The following is a 14514-nucleotide window of genomic DNA, read 5'->3' on the forward strand; positions in this document are numbered from 1 at the left end:
AGCTCCTTCAGGGCTCTCTGATTAACACCCTCCTTGCCTGGTCCTTGAGTTTTGGTGGGCGGCCCTCTCTTGGCAGGTTTGTGGTGGTGCCATATTCTTTACATTTTTTATGGATTTAATGGGTGCTCTCTGGGATGTTCAAAGTTTCTGATATTTTTTTACAACCAAACCCTGATCTGACCTTTTCCACAACTTTGTCCCTGACCTGTTTGGAGAGTTCCTTGGTCTTCATAGTGCCGCTTGCATGGTGGTGCCCCTTGCTTGATGGTGTTGCAGACTCTGGGGCCTTTCAGAACAGGTACTGAGATCATGTGACAGATCATGTGACACTTAGATTGCACACAGGTGGATTTGATTTAACTAATTATGTGACTTCTGTAGGTAATTGGTTGCACCAGATGTTATTTACGGGCTTCATAGCAAAGGGTACATATGCACGCACCACTTTTCCGTTTTGAATTTTTTTTTGAATTTTTGGAAAAAAGTTATTTTTTTCATTTCACATCACCAATTTGGACTATTTTGTGTATGTCCATTACATGAAATCCAAATAAAAATACATTTAAATTACAAGTTGTAATGCAACAAAATAGGAAAAACGCTAAGAGAGATAATACTTTTGCAAGGCACTGTAACACTGTCACACCACCACATATCCAAAACACAAAATGTGTGATACCACCACACAACAATATTACAATGTGTGTAAAGTGCATGTGCTAGTAGTTTAAACAAAAATCTCGGTACATTCAGTTTGTCAACACTTCTTACAAAAACAAGTAGTGATGCTGTAAATCTCTCCTCCACTTTGAGCCATGAGAGATTGACATGCATCTCATTAATGTTAGCTCTCCATGTACATTTAAGGACCAGCTGTGCTACCCTGTTCTGAGCCAATTGTAATTCTCCTAAATCACTCTATGAATTTGAAGGGAAAGGAACGTTCTGGCCTCGTCAAAGGGTGTACAGGAGAGAACAGTTTTTATTCAGCAGACTCTTTTGGTGTTTCTCTCTGTCTCTCTCTCTCTCTTACTCTGAAATGCCGACACACAAGTTCTTTTGATTACAGAAAAACATCTGAAACCTTGAGCAGTGCTGACTGGCTTTACTTTTCCACAGATATTTCCACAGGCGCAGGCCTCTAAAGGATAAAAAACAAGCCAGTGCCTCAAACAAATATACTCATACGCCTCTGAAACAATCAAGTCTTACTGGCTGAATACATTTGAATTCCATTCTTGCATTTTTCCCTGAGGTCATTCTGATTCACTGTAATAAGATGGAGGTTCATGCTAAGGCTGACTGTCTACATGCAATTTCTGTAACAAACCCTGACCTCCAGCACAGCAGATGAGTATCTGCTACTCAACATAATCCATTAGCAAATACTCTTGTTGGCACTGAGGTGATGTGAGGATAATGTGGATGTTGCAAATCTGTTCGCCTACTGAAACCATTTCTTGTGAGATGGGGAGTGGTTGACTTATCACAGGAGAACCCTATCACATACAGTACCGTGATAAAGTCTCATTTTGCACAGGTATTTTCAAAAACTGGATTGTAATTATAGGGCTTGTTCAGTAGCTGGTTTCAGCTGCCATTTTATTCAACTCTTATCATCCCTTGTGTGCACAAGTTTGCATATTAGAGCTTAGAATCCCTATGTGTTAATTGTAGAACAAAATTATTGAAAGATAATCGGATGAGCACAGGGACAACATTTTTACACATGTTAGCTACATGTTTTCTGGCTCAGTTCGTGTGAAGCACAGGCAATCTCACGGTGCTATTGCGAGATAATTTACTCTGGGGTGATTCAGTCCTGTTGTTGGACAAACAAACACCACACTTTAGGTCACTGTGAAGCCAATGAGATGGTGAGTGACTAAGTGTTTGCCATTGTAAATTATTCTTCCAGTTCCCCAAACAGTTACATGCTGAACTGCTCGCTTGGGGGTTTATTGTACTTTAGCATGGACGTTAAGCAGTGTCAGTAATTATTAATAAAACAGGCTTTTCATGACATAAAGAGCTGCACGGCCATATCACAAACAAGATACAGTGTACATTATAAAGATTGTATGGATTGGGACGAAGGGGCAGACTGAACAAGGTGGTCAGTTTGACCTGTCCTTGACTCAATTCGAACACATGTATAGCAAGGTTATTATAGCAAACTGAAAATGAAAACTAATCATGATAAAAAAAAATGTAGTAAACTGAAATAAAATAATTAACAAACCCTGATTGAAAAACTAAAACTGCACTGAAACTATTATCTTTGAAAACTATTATCTCCAAAACAAACAAAAATATAATGAAAACCATCATGAATTATGTTCAGTTTTAGTTTTGGGGGGGCAAAATGTAATGCTGTTTTCAAGTATTTTTTTCTAATGGTGTTTTCAAGCTTTGAATCTGGCGGTGCATATTTACCTTTAAATTATGAAATAAATCTCGACTCAGCATGATGTTGCCACAAGCATCACCGCAGATATTGGGAGCATTTGAGTGGTAAGGCTAAAGCAACCGACTGTAGACAACAGTCGAGGAGTGAAGTCGGGGAAAGTGCATCAGCGACAGCCGAAAGTCTGTTTTCTAACAGCAAGGCTCAGATCAACATGGCAGTGTTGCCATTGTTTATAAACATATTTTTTACCCAGAGAAGAAGGAAGTAGGGGTGCGGGTATGTGGCAGCAGGGGGTGCTGCCGCATAACCGCACCCCTACTTCCTCCGCACACTCACTAGACTATATAGAGTATACACACCATATACACACTCACTCACACACACTAAATTGACACTCCCACACAAAATCCACACACAGGAACATACACTAGATATGCATACACACAGTGCCTCCAGAAAGTATTCACACATCTTCACCTCTTTTTCCACATTTTGTGGTTTTACAGCCTGAATTTAAAATGGATACAATTAAGATTTTTTTGTTACTGGCTGTCACAACTTCCGCCGAAGTCGGTCGACAAATAAATGAGCTTAACAAGTCACATAATAAGTTGCATGGACTCACTCTGTGTACAATGATAGTGTAGGCATGATTTTTGCATCCTGATTGCGACAATGCACTAAGGTAATACTGCAAAAAAATGTGGCAATGCAATTAACTTCTTATCCTGAATACAAAGTGCTATGTAGGGCAAATCCAGTACAACACGTTACTTAGTGACACTCTCCATATTTTCAAGCATAGTGGAGGCTGCATCATGTTATGGGTATGCTTGTAGATTAAAAAACATGAGCTGGCGCACACCCAGACAAATTTGCTTGTGTGGAGGCGCTGACCAACGGTGAATAAACTATAAACTATCAAAATAAAGAGAGTCGCACACTCCATACCAGCAATTTAATGCGTATTTACCAACATCACTGTGCCTTCTTCAGGGTAATGTCATGAATACTTGAACCAGGTTATATAGACAAACAGTGCAATTAGTGCAACCAATGACAATGGTGAGGGGTGTGTCATAATGATTAAGTTAATTAAAATGAATTTGTGCAAATGTTAATTTACATTTTTTTTTATGGCATATTAAATGTATTACGCTATTATCATTTAGAAACAATTGAATATCGTACAGTATTGTTTAATTCAATATCACATAATTGTTTCGTATTTCATTTCATATTTGTTACATGTAATCTTTTGGTTTAACCTTAATATCCAATGAGCATTATCAACAGGGGGAACATATTAGATGTACGCTAATAAGCGTACAAGAATATATCAATTTCTAAGACTTGTTCATAAAAGAAAGATTTGTTCATAAGAAGGGCTGAGATCAAAGTCAATATTTAGACCACTAGGGGTCAATGTTTTTAGATAGGATCTCCAGTAAGCCTCCCTTTGTAGTAGTAGGATCTCGATGTTACCTCCTCTCCTTGGTAGAGCAATATGCTCAATGCCTGTGTATTTGAGGGAGGAGACTGGATGGTTAGCGTCAACAAAGTGAGCTGCTACTGGATAGTCAATGTTCTTACACCTGTTTGAGCTGCGGTGTTCAGCTATGCATTGTTTTAATTGTCTTTTAGTTTGTCCTACGTAGGCTTTTCCACGTGAACAGGTGATGAGATCGATTACTCCTTTGGTCTTGCATGAGATGGTACCCCTAACAGGGATCTTTCGACCTGTATGTGGGTGTCTGAAGAAAGACGTTTTATAGTGCTGTTGCACTGTGCGCATGAGCCACATTTGTAGTTCCCATTTGGGATAGGTGTCAAGAGTGTCTGAGTGGGCTCAGGGGGCAGGTCAGATCTCACCAAGCTGTCTCCAATATTAAGACCACGCTTATAGACTACCAGTGAGGGTTGCTTGAAGAGGTGTGCAATATTTATTTATTTTTGTCTGATTGCAGTATATGCCAGTGCTTTATCAGGATTGCTTTCATTTTCTCCGAACCCTTGGTGTACTTAGTGCAAAGGACGGTTGCGTTGTTTTTATTCTTTGGTTGAGTTTTTAGTAATTCCTCTCTTGGTTTTTCAGATATGTTCATCATTGCAGCATCAAGAGTTTTGTCCTGCATAATTGGCTATATGGTAGACCATTCTTGAGGGGAAGGGGATGCATACTATCCTCACATAGCAAGGTGTTGCGATCTTTGGGCTTTGTATATAAGACTGTGTGTAATGCATCATTCTCTTTAATAATCCATAAATCCAGGTAGTTTTTTCTCTCATCAGTCTGCATGGTGAATTTCAGAGCTCTCGTTCAGTAGAGTTTGTAATTAATTTAGTTCCTGCTGACTTCCTTCCCAGAGCACAAAGACATCTATGTATCTCTTCCATAGGAGTATTTTAGAAAGTAAGGGGTGTGTCTCTGTTTTATGAAGGAATGCTTCTTCAAATTGTCCCACATACAGGTTTGCATAGTTGGGGGGAAAGGGGGAGACCATGGCTACACCCCGAATCTGAAGGAAAAAGTCTGACTCAAAGACAAAGTAGTTATTGGATAATACCAGTTCAGTCATTTGTACGATGCAAATCATTGGATGGAGCAAAGGAAGAATCTCTCTGCTGAAGGAAGTGTTGCAGCGCCTGCAAGCCTCCAGTGTGTGGGGTGTTAGTGTACAAGCTCTCCACATAAAAAGTGGCCAGCAAGGTATGCTTGTAATCATTAAGGATTGGAGAGAATTTTCACAATAAAAAATGAAAGGAATGGAGCTAAGCACAGGCGAAATCCTAGAGGAAAACCTGGTTGTCTGCTTTCCACCAGACACTGAGAAATTAATTCACCTTTCAGCAGGACAATAACCTAAAACACAAGCCCAAATCTACACTGGAGTTTCCTTCCAAGAGGACAGGGAATGTTCCTGAGTGGTCGAGTTAGTTTTGACATAAATCTGCTTGGTTGTACCGGAGCGGTACATAACCTGAAAGGCCACTCAGCAACGAAGAAGCCACAGCTCCAAAACCGCCAAAATAAATAATAATAAATAAATACTTATTTTCCACCATAATTTGCAAATAAATTCAGTAAAAATCCTACAATGTGATTTTCTGGATTTTTTTTCTCATTTTGTCTGTCATAGTTGAAGTGTACCTATGATGAAAATTACAGGCCTCTCTCATCTTTTTAAGTGGGAGAACTTGCACAATTGGTGTCTGACTAAATACTTTTTTGCCCCACTGTAGATCTGGTACTGGTACTCCCTGTATATAGCTCCCTTCTTGTGTATTCTATTTTATTCCTCTAGTGTTACTATTTTAAACTCTGCATCATTGGAAAAGGCTCCTAAGCAAGCATTTCATGGTAAAGTCTACACCAGTTGTATTCACCACATATGACAAATAAGATTTGGTTTGGGATCATGACGCGCGCAGACAGCAGTGGACATATAAATCAATTCAGAATACAAGTGTGCCTAATGAAATTGCCGAATGTCATTACATTTTCAGTGTTCTAAGATGAATGGCAGATGCACAGTGCACTGTTTTAGATGCTGGGATCAATATAAAGGTGATTGAACGTGCGCAGGTAGCCTACTTTTTGAAGTGATTTGTTTGACAATCAGATAAAAACATCATGCCTCGTTTTGTTCATGCCAAAAGTGAATAGATTTTTTTTAAGGTTAAATGACGTCTTTACTATTATGCACAATGGAGGTCCCGCACCCCCTTTGAAAAAATCCTGTTCTAACCCCCATGTCACATACTCACAAACTGAAAGCATAATATAATATTGTGTACACATTGTACAATCAATTAGTGAGAGAACCTCATATCACATTCATTAGTATATATAAACTGTACACAAATCACAGCCAATTGGTTCCTGTTTCAGTCATGTCTTTGGTCACGTTCACGTGAGTCAAACAAAAACACCCTAATGATTGGTTGACAATAGAGCCTCCCACAATGCAGGTGATGGCAGCAGGATGAAGTTGGTGAAGAGCAACTGCAGAAACTTGCAGTCAAAACTTCATGAGCTTTGGTTGGATTTAAACACTTCTCTTACAGTGAGTCAGACACAGCAGTGTTTTAAACACAAACCCATGTTCTTTCTTAAACACTACTACTTGAGGTGAGAATGGGCCTGAGGATTTACTGCTGTCCAGGGATAAAGTTTGCTAAAGACTGATGTCAGCAAGAAATCATTAGCCCTGCTCCTCCATCTTCGATTGGGACATACCATGAAGTCCCAGGCCAAGACCATTTGAGGGTTGAAAAGAGGAGGAAAATGCTAGACTCTGACTAGTATTGTTGGAGGACAGATGGGTCAGAACCACTGAGGGACCTTATGTTTAAGGAAAATATATGGTACTTCTTCAGAATGCATCAGACAAGTTGTATTACCATAATCAATCATTTACTTGGGAGAGACGGCATTAATCATTGATTTGTCTGTGCCTGCTTTTAGGATTCCAATTTCCTAATCCACTAACTGTAATGAGCAGGATTACAGAGGTAATCAATTTGGAAAATGAAAACAACTTTCAAAATCTGAGACAAAATATATTTTGGAACTATGCAAACACTAAGCAAACAGTGTCTTTCCATTCACCAAAACCATACAGTTTATGGGTTTTTCACCTGGAGTGCAGCATTTCAAAGACAATATGTATATTCCTAAAGCTATAGGTGCCAAACAATATTCCTAATCGGATTCTTTACACTTAATTGTTTTTACATCTCTTCTCTCTCAATCCATGCAAAGTGTTTCCAAATAAATTAACAATAAGATTTATTGACCTCTTGCTGCAAATAATTCAGACATGTTGCTGTGAAATCAATAGCTTTTAACATCACCATATTTCAAACCCATCTTCCCGGACCCTGGACCAATATCGGCTTGTCAGAATGAATCTCCTCTCTGCTGTCAACACGGTCTGGAGAGAAAAGGTTAGATTTTTTTGCTCCACTTTCAAAAAATGTGTAAATTATTCATGGCTTGTATTAAAGATGCAGACTGGATCTCTCTGGGGAGTAAAGACTTCTTCCAGATGAAGAACTGACGTAGTCCTAACAGTGTGCATTCTTCTCATCTGCTCTGTTGAGCTCAAGCCCCAATCAGCAGAACTAGGCAGGCTCTGTCAGAGGCCTATACACTACTGATGGACGGCTGGATCAACACTGTCAGTCACTCACCATACCTCTTACATTACTGAATTATATTCTGACACATTGCTTTGTGCCGCAAGAAAATAACCTTGTTTTACCAGCAACTGGCCAAACGCATTGATAATGTGGAATTATTGTTACAAAATCAGCAAGCCAGCCTTCTGAAATGTCTACTCTCGCTGTGTCTAGGGTTCTAGGCATAACTTACTGAACCTATCTGAATGTGTGCATTTAAAACGTTAAAGTAAGAGTCTAGGGACAGGGTGTTGGATGCATGTGTCTAGCCAACAGCTTACTCACCAGGGTCCAGGGACAGCTCTGTCCGGACTCCAACAGTCGGGAAACCCAAGCAGGTTATGTTCAGTTGGGTGACAATAAAACAATATTGGGCTCCCGAGTGGCGCTGCCGTCTAAGGCACTGCATCTCAGTGCTAGAGGCGCCACTACAGACCCTGGTTCGATTCCAGGCTGTATCACAACCGGCCATGATTGGGAGTCCCATAGGGCGGCTCCCACAATTAGCCCAGCATCGTCCGAGTTTTGTAATTGAGAATTTGTTCTTAACTGACTTGCCTGGTTAAATGAAGGTTAAATCAAATTAAAATTAAATAATGAACAAAAAGATGGCATTCTGACACTGAAGATATAAACAAAGCCAAAATCCAGATGCTACTCTTCAGCCTCACTGCTCTGCATTCACCTAACACTCCCAAATCACCCACACGGTGCGTAATTATTCACTTATCACGGGTAGCTGCTGGCTGCTGACTCCTAGATGTGGGTTGTGGAAGGGTACCTTTTACCTGTGCACCTAAGCACTTACTTACCTCCATTCCTGACAGTGATTACACTGATTACACTAGCTTACGCTATAATCATACCGCAGTGCATGATACTATGTCTATAGCATTTGTTGAATCATTAAAGATATTGTACAAACTATAGTTTCAGATGAGAATGCACTTGAATGAACATGTATTGAATGTGTTTTGCCTGTACATGGCGAGAATAATCCCTCTATAATAAGAGACCCAACATTGAACCGACAGAGGTTCTTGGTCAGATAAAGATGAAAAGGAGAAGCATGCAGGTTGAGATGTGGGTTGCAACACACTGGCTCAGATTGTCGTGAAATAGACACATATTACTTATTTGTGACAGGCACAAGATTTTCTTCATAATGCATTCGTGTCCAGTGCACGATTTTCGTGTCCACCACACGATTTTCTTCATAACACATTCCATTTTTCTTTGTAGCTAACACGTTAGCTAGGTGGCTAATGTTAGCTAGACCAGGGGGTTAAGGTTAGGGGTTAATGTTAGGGTAAGGGTTAGCTAACATGTTTTTGCAAAGTTGCTAAATAGCTAAAATCCTAAAGTTGTCGATCATGTGATTCAACGGTTGGATTACTACTTTAGATCTTAGCCTTTTACGCCCACCCATCCTCCCTGACCAACCTCCCTCCTATCGTTTCTGTCTTAAGTAACCTACTTCTTTAACCCTTCTCTTGTGTTCGTTTCATGTTAACTAATTCTGTGTTCCCGGTCCAAAATTACTGCCGCATTATAGCTGATTATAAATCCATAATAATACATATAATATCACCTAATGTTGTCTTAGATCTTTTTATCAACTTAAGTTCTTGTGAACATTACACGTTTTGAACTTCTATTTGCTATTTATGGCCTGTAGGCCACATTGACCTGAGCACATACAACTCATTTTTGAGTAAAAAAAAGCAGAATGTATGAATTATTTTGACTATCCATCGATAAAAGACAGTACTGTGCAGCTGTCTTCATCGACCTGGACAAGGCTTTCAACTCTGCCAATCAACGTATTCTTATCGGCAGACTCAATAGCCTTGGTTTCTCAAATGACTGCCTCGCCTGGTTCACCAACTACTTCACAGACAGAGTTCAGTGTGTAAAATCGGAGGGCCTGTTGTCCGGACCTTTGGCAGTCTCTATGGGGGTACCACAGGGTTCAATTCTCGGGCTGACTCTTTTCTCTGTATATATCAACGATGTCGCTCTTGCTGCGTGATTCCCTGATCCACCTCTACGCAGACGACACCATTCTGTATACATCTGGCCCTTCTTTGGACACTGTGTTAACTAACCTCCAAATGAGCTTCAATGCCATACAACACTCCTTCTGTGGCCTCCAACTGCTCTTAAACGCTAGCAAAACCAAATGCATGCTTTTCAACCGTTCGCTGCCCGCACCCGCCCGCCCGACTAGCATCACTACTCTGGGGGTTCTGACCAAGAATACGTGGACAACTACAAATACCTATGTGTCTGGCTAGACTGTAAACTCTCCTTCCAGACTCATATCAAACATCTCCAATCCAAAATCAAATCTAGAATTGCCTTTCTATTTTGCAACAAAGCCTCCTTCACTCACGCCGCCAAACTTACCCTTGTAAAACTGACTATCCTACCGATCCTCGATTTCGGCGATGTCATCTACAAAATAGCTTCCAATACTCTACTCAGCAAATTGGATGCAGTCTATCACAGTGCCATCCGTTTTGTTACCAAAGCGCCTTATACCACCCACCACTGTGACCTGTATGCTCTAGTCGGCTGGCCCTCGCTACATATTCATCGCCAGAACCACTGGCTCCAGGTCATCTATAAGTCTATGCTAGGTAAAGCTCCGCCTTATCTCAGCTCACTGGTCACGATAACAACACCCACCCGTAGCACGCGCTCCAGCAGGTGTATCTCACTAGTCATCCGCAAAGCCAGCACCTCCTTTGGCCGCCTTTCCTGACAGTTTTCTGCTGCCAGTGACTGGAACGAATTGCAAAAATCGCTGAAGCTGGAGACTTACATTTCCCTCACTAACCTTAAACATCAGCTATCTGAGCAGCTAACCGATCGCTGCAGCTGTACATAGTCCATCTGTAAATAGCCCACCCAATCTACCTACCTCATCCCTATATTGTTTTTATTTATTTTTGCTGCTCTTTTGCACACCAGTATCACTACTTACACACCATCATCTGCTCATCATCATCTGCTCATCTATCACTCCAGTGTTAATCGGCTAAATTGTAATTATTTGCTACTATGGCCTATTTATTGCCTTACCTATATATCATTGAAACAATGTTGCGATTGTTGGTAAGTGTGTGTGTGTGTGCGTGCGTGCGTGCGTGTGTGCTCAAACACACATGTATGTGGGGGTCTGGGAGAGGAAGTGTGTCCATCTGATGAATGGGCATGTGCCTGAATTCAATTGTATACATTAAGTGTCGTCTCACCCATTCATTTCTAATGACCAGTCATTTTTGACCGGGAACACCACAGGTGTACAATAGTTAAGAAAACACCCAAAATGTAATGAAAATCATAATCATGTATTTTGTGTGTTCAGATGCCCTGTGTGGACAAAGTTATGGAACCATATAACAATCAGATAAAAATAACAACATTTTTCAGAGCGAAAATTCAACTGGATTGCAGCATGTTTAGTTTAGTTTATTAGGATCCCCATTAGCTACTGCACATGCAGCAGCTACTCTTCCTTGGGTCCACATAAAATGTACAAATACATGACAAAGTACAGAACAGTTATAGGCAAGAACACCACAAGATATTACATTAAATTAAAAATGAACAATAGACAGTTATATAGTGTAAAGACACCAAGAGACATCCAAAATACTTATTACACACTATTCATGTATACATATTAATGTTCTTACACAGTGCCTTCAGAAAGTATTCAGACTCCACTTTGTTACGTTACAAATTGTTTTTTTCCCTCATCAATCTATACAATAAGCCATAATGACAAAGCAAACTTTTTTTTGTTGAAATTGTTGCTAGTTTATTAAAAATAAAAAACTTAAATATCACATTTACACAAGTATTCAGACCCTTAACTCAGTACTTTGTTGAAGGACCTTTAGCCGAGATTACAGCCTCGAGTCTCCTTGGATATGACGCTACAAGCTTGACACACCTGTATTTGGAATAGTCTCCCAGTCTCTGCCGCTGTAAAACATCCCCACAGCATGATGCCGTCACCACCATGCTTCACCGTAGGGATGAAGCATTCTGATGCTTGGCATTCTGGCCAAATAATTCAATCTTGGTTTCATCAGACCAGAGAACCTGAGAGTCTTTAGGTGTCTTTTGGCAAACTCCAAGCAAGCTGTCATGTGCCTTTTACTGAGGATTGGCTTTCGTATGGCCACTACTAAGGCCTGATCGGTGGAGTGCTGCAAAGATGGTTGTCCTTCTGGAAGGTTCTCCCATCTCCACAGAGGATCTCTGGAGCTCTGTCAGAGTGACCATCGGGTTCTTGGTCACCTCCCTGACCCCCCTTCTGCACCGATTTCTCAATTTGGCCAGCTGCCCAGGTCTAGGAAGGGTCTTGGTGGATCCAAACGTTTTCCATTTAAGAATGATTGAGGCCACTGTGTACATGCGGACCTTCAATGCGACAGAAACGTTTTGGTACCCTTCCCCAGATCTGTGCCTCAATACTACAGACAATTCCTTCAACCTCCTGGCTTGTTTCTTTTGTTGACATGTACTGTCAGCTGTTGGACCTTATATAGACAGGTGTGTGCCTTTCCAAATCATGTCCAATCAATTGAATTTACCACAGGTGGACTCTAATGAAGTTGTAGAAACATCTTAAGGATGATCAATGGAAACAGGATGCACCTGCGCTCAATTTATTTCGAGTCTCGTAGCAAAGGGTCTGAATAGCTATGTAATTAAGCTATTTCTGTTTTTTATTTGTAATACATTTGCAAACATTTCCAAAAACCTGTTTTCACATTGTCATTATGGGGTATTGTGTAGATTTCTGAGGAACAAAAACTATTTAATCCATTTTAGAATAAGGCTGTAACGTAACAAAATGTGGAAAAAGACAAGGGGTCTGAATACTTTCCAAATGCACTGTATACAGTACAGTTAAATTAGGTATTTAGAAAGAGGAGAGGCGCTGTGACACAAGATGATTTTATCTGTTTTTTAAAGCTAAACTTGCTTTTTTCCTGAGTAACCTCTGGTGGCATAACATTCCACGATGGCATGGCTCTATAGATAACTGAGTGATGCATTAAATCTGTTTTTGGTTTGGGTACCATGAAGAAACCCATAGTGGCATGTCTGGTGGGGTATGTATGTCTGTTTGAAGTGTATGCAATTGGATTATACAAGTAGTTAGGCATTTTCAACACTCAAATGTTTCTTAACTTTTTACTGCAGTTGGCTAAATCAGGGTCACACAGAGTGATTATACAAATCTACTTTGAAACAAAAGTATGCACCTCACACACATGGTTATGGGCTTAACAAAAAAGAAGACACCTGTACTACGACAGAGTTTGCACCCCAATATTACACTTCATATACATCACAGAAGAAGAGAAATATAACAAAACCATTTGATATCAACACCAGATTGTTTTCTGTAATCTGTATTCATTTTGAAACTATGAAAAATATGAATAACATTCCACCCATGAGGCCATTGACTGCAGGAACGGGCTACAAAGACGATAAGATAAGTACATTTCTCCTCAACCATGAAAGACTATTATGCATGCTGTTGATGTTAGTTCTGTGTGTGCAGTTAAGGGCAAGGCGTGCTGTTTTGTTTTGAGCCAGCTGCAACTTTGCTAGGTCTTTCTTTGCAGCACCTGACCATATTACTGGACAGTAATCGAGATTGGACAAGATCAAAGCCTGAATCAAAGTTGATCTTTGTGTCAAAAACACAGAACGTCTTTTTCATAACAGACATACCTCTCCCCATCTTCACTACAACTTTGGCCATATGACTTGACCATGATAACTGACCATCCAATGTCACTCCTAGGATCCGATGTTCAATGGTTACACCCTTTACGCACAACTCAAGTTTAGGTTTAAGTCTAAGAGAATGCTTTGAATCAAATACAATACTTTTGGTTTTAGATATATTTAAGACCCATTTATTATTATTACCCATTCTGACACTGACTGTAACTCTTTGCACGCACACAGGCAGGCAGGCAGGCAGTGCGGTGAGAGAAAGAGCAGGCTCTTCATCCCCTCCTTCTATAAAAACCCAGGGTTCTGCCCTCCCCGGTACCCAGACACATTTTTTGACGATGTGCGTTTCTCTCAGAACGAATCAAAGTCTCCGCCATCTGGGAATTCACTTTTGTTCTTTGGTAGCTTGGAAATAAAGAAAAACTTTATGTTTATTTCCCTCTGGTTTTATTTGTCTTTTATTATTTTTGTGTGCAAGAAGCAGGATTATTGTGACTTCTTTTTCAACTTTGCTGCTATTTTCCACAGAAAGTCAGCTCGTCTTTGGATGAGTGTTTTATGGTTGTTCTTCCCATTTATTCATTACAAAAACAACTCATGAGCTACTGATGCATGTTTTTCAATGAGATGTCTCCATTTTACTTTATGGTGTTCAGAAAATGTGATTTACATATTCAAGTGCTGTGTTTTCACCATAGTTCTCCAGTGTTCTAGTAAAACACTGGCCTCTAGTGGAAGTCTTGCTCAATGACAGTCCTGATGGACAACTCATGAGGGTTTGCCAGTGATGGTTTACACAAGTCTCATTTGTATCTGTTACTGTAAGTGTACAGTAACAATGGATGAAGCCACCACATGGGAAGAAGCTCATGTTAAAAAATAAATACTACTTAAATGACAAATGAAGAATCTAGAATAAATATGTCAATTTATTACACTATCTAAAACACATTGTGCATGTGTAAAGGTGCAATTCAATTGTTACATTCCTGAATAAAATGGTTATTACGCCACCTCCTGGTAGATTAGTGTGTTTACATTGTCTAATACACTCAGTGATAAAGGCATGGGATTCTGGTTAATCCACAGTAGATTTATGGAGAATTTCTATGAGTGAGTTGAAAATTGAATGGTCCCGGGATAGA

Source organism: Oncorhynchus clarkii, chromosome 7, assembly GCF_045791955.1.
Source record: "Oncorhynchus clarkii lewisi isolate Uvic-CL-2024 chromosome 7, UVic_Ocla_1.0, whole genome shotgun sequence".
In the NCBI taxonomy this organism is placed as follows: Eukaryota; Metazoa; Chordata; class Actinopteri; order Salmoniformes; family Salmonidae; genus Oncorhynchus; species Oncorhynchus clarkii.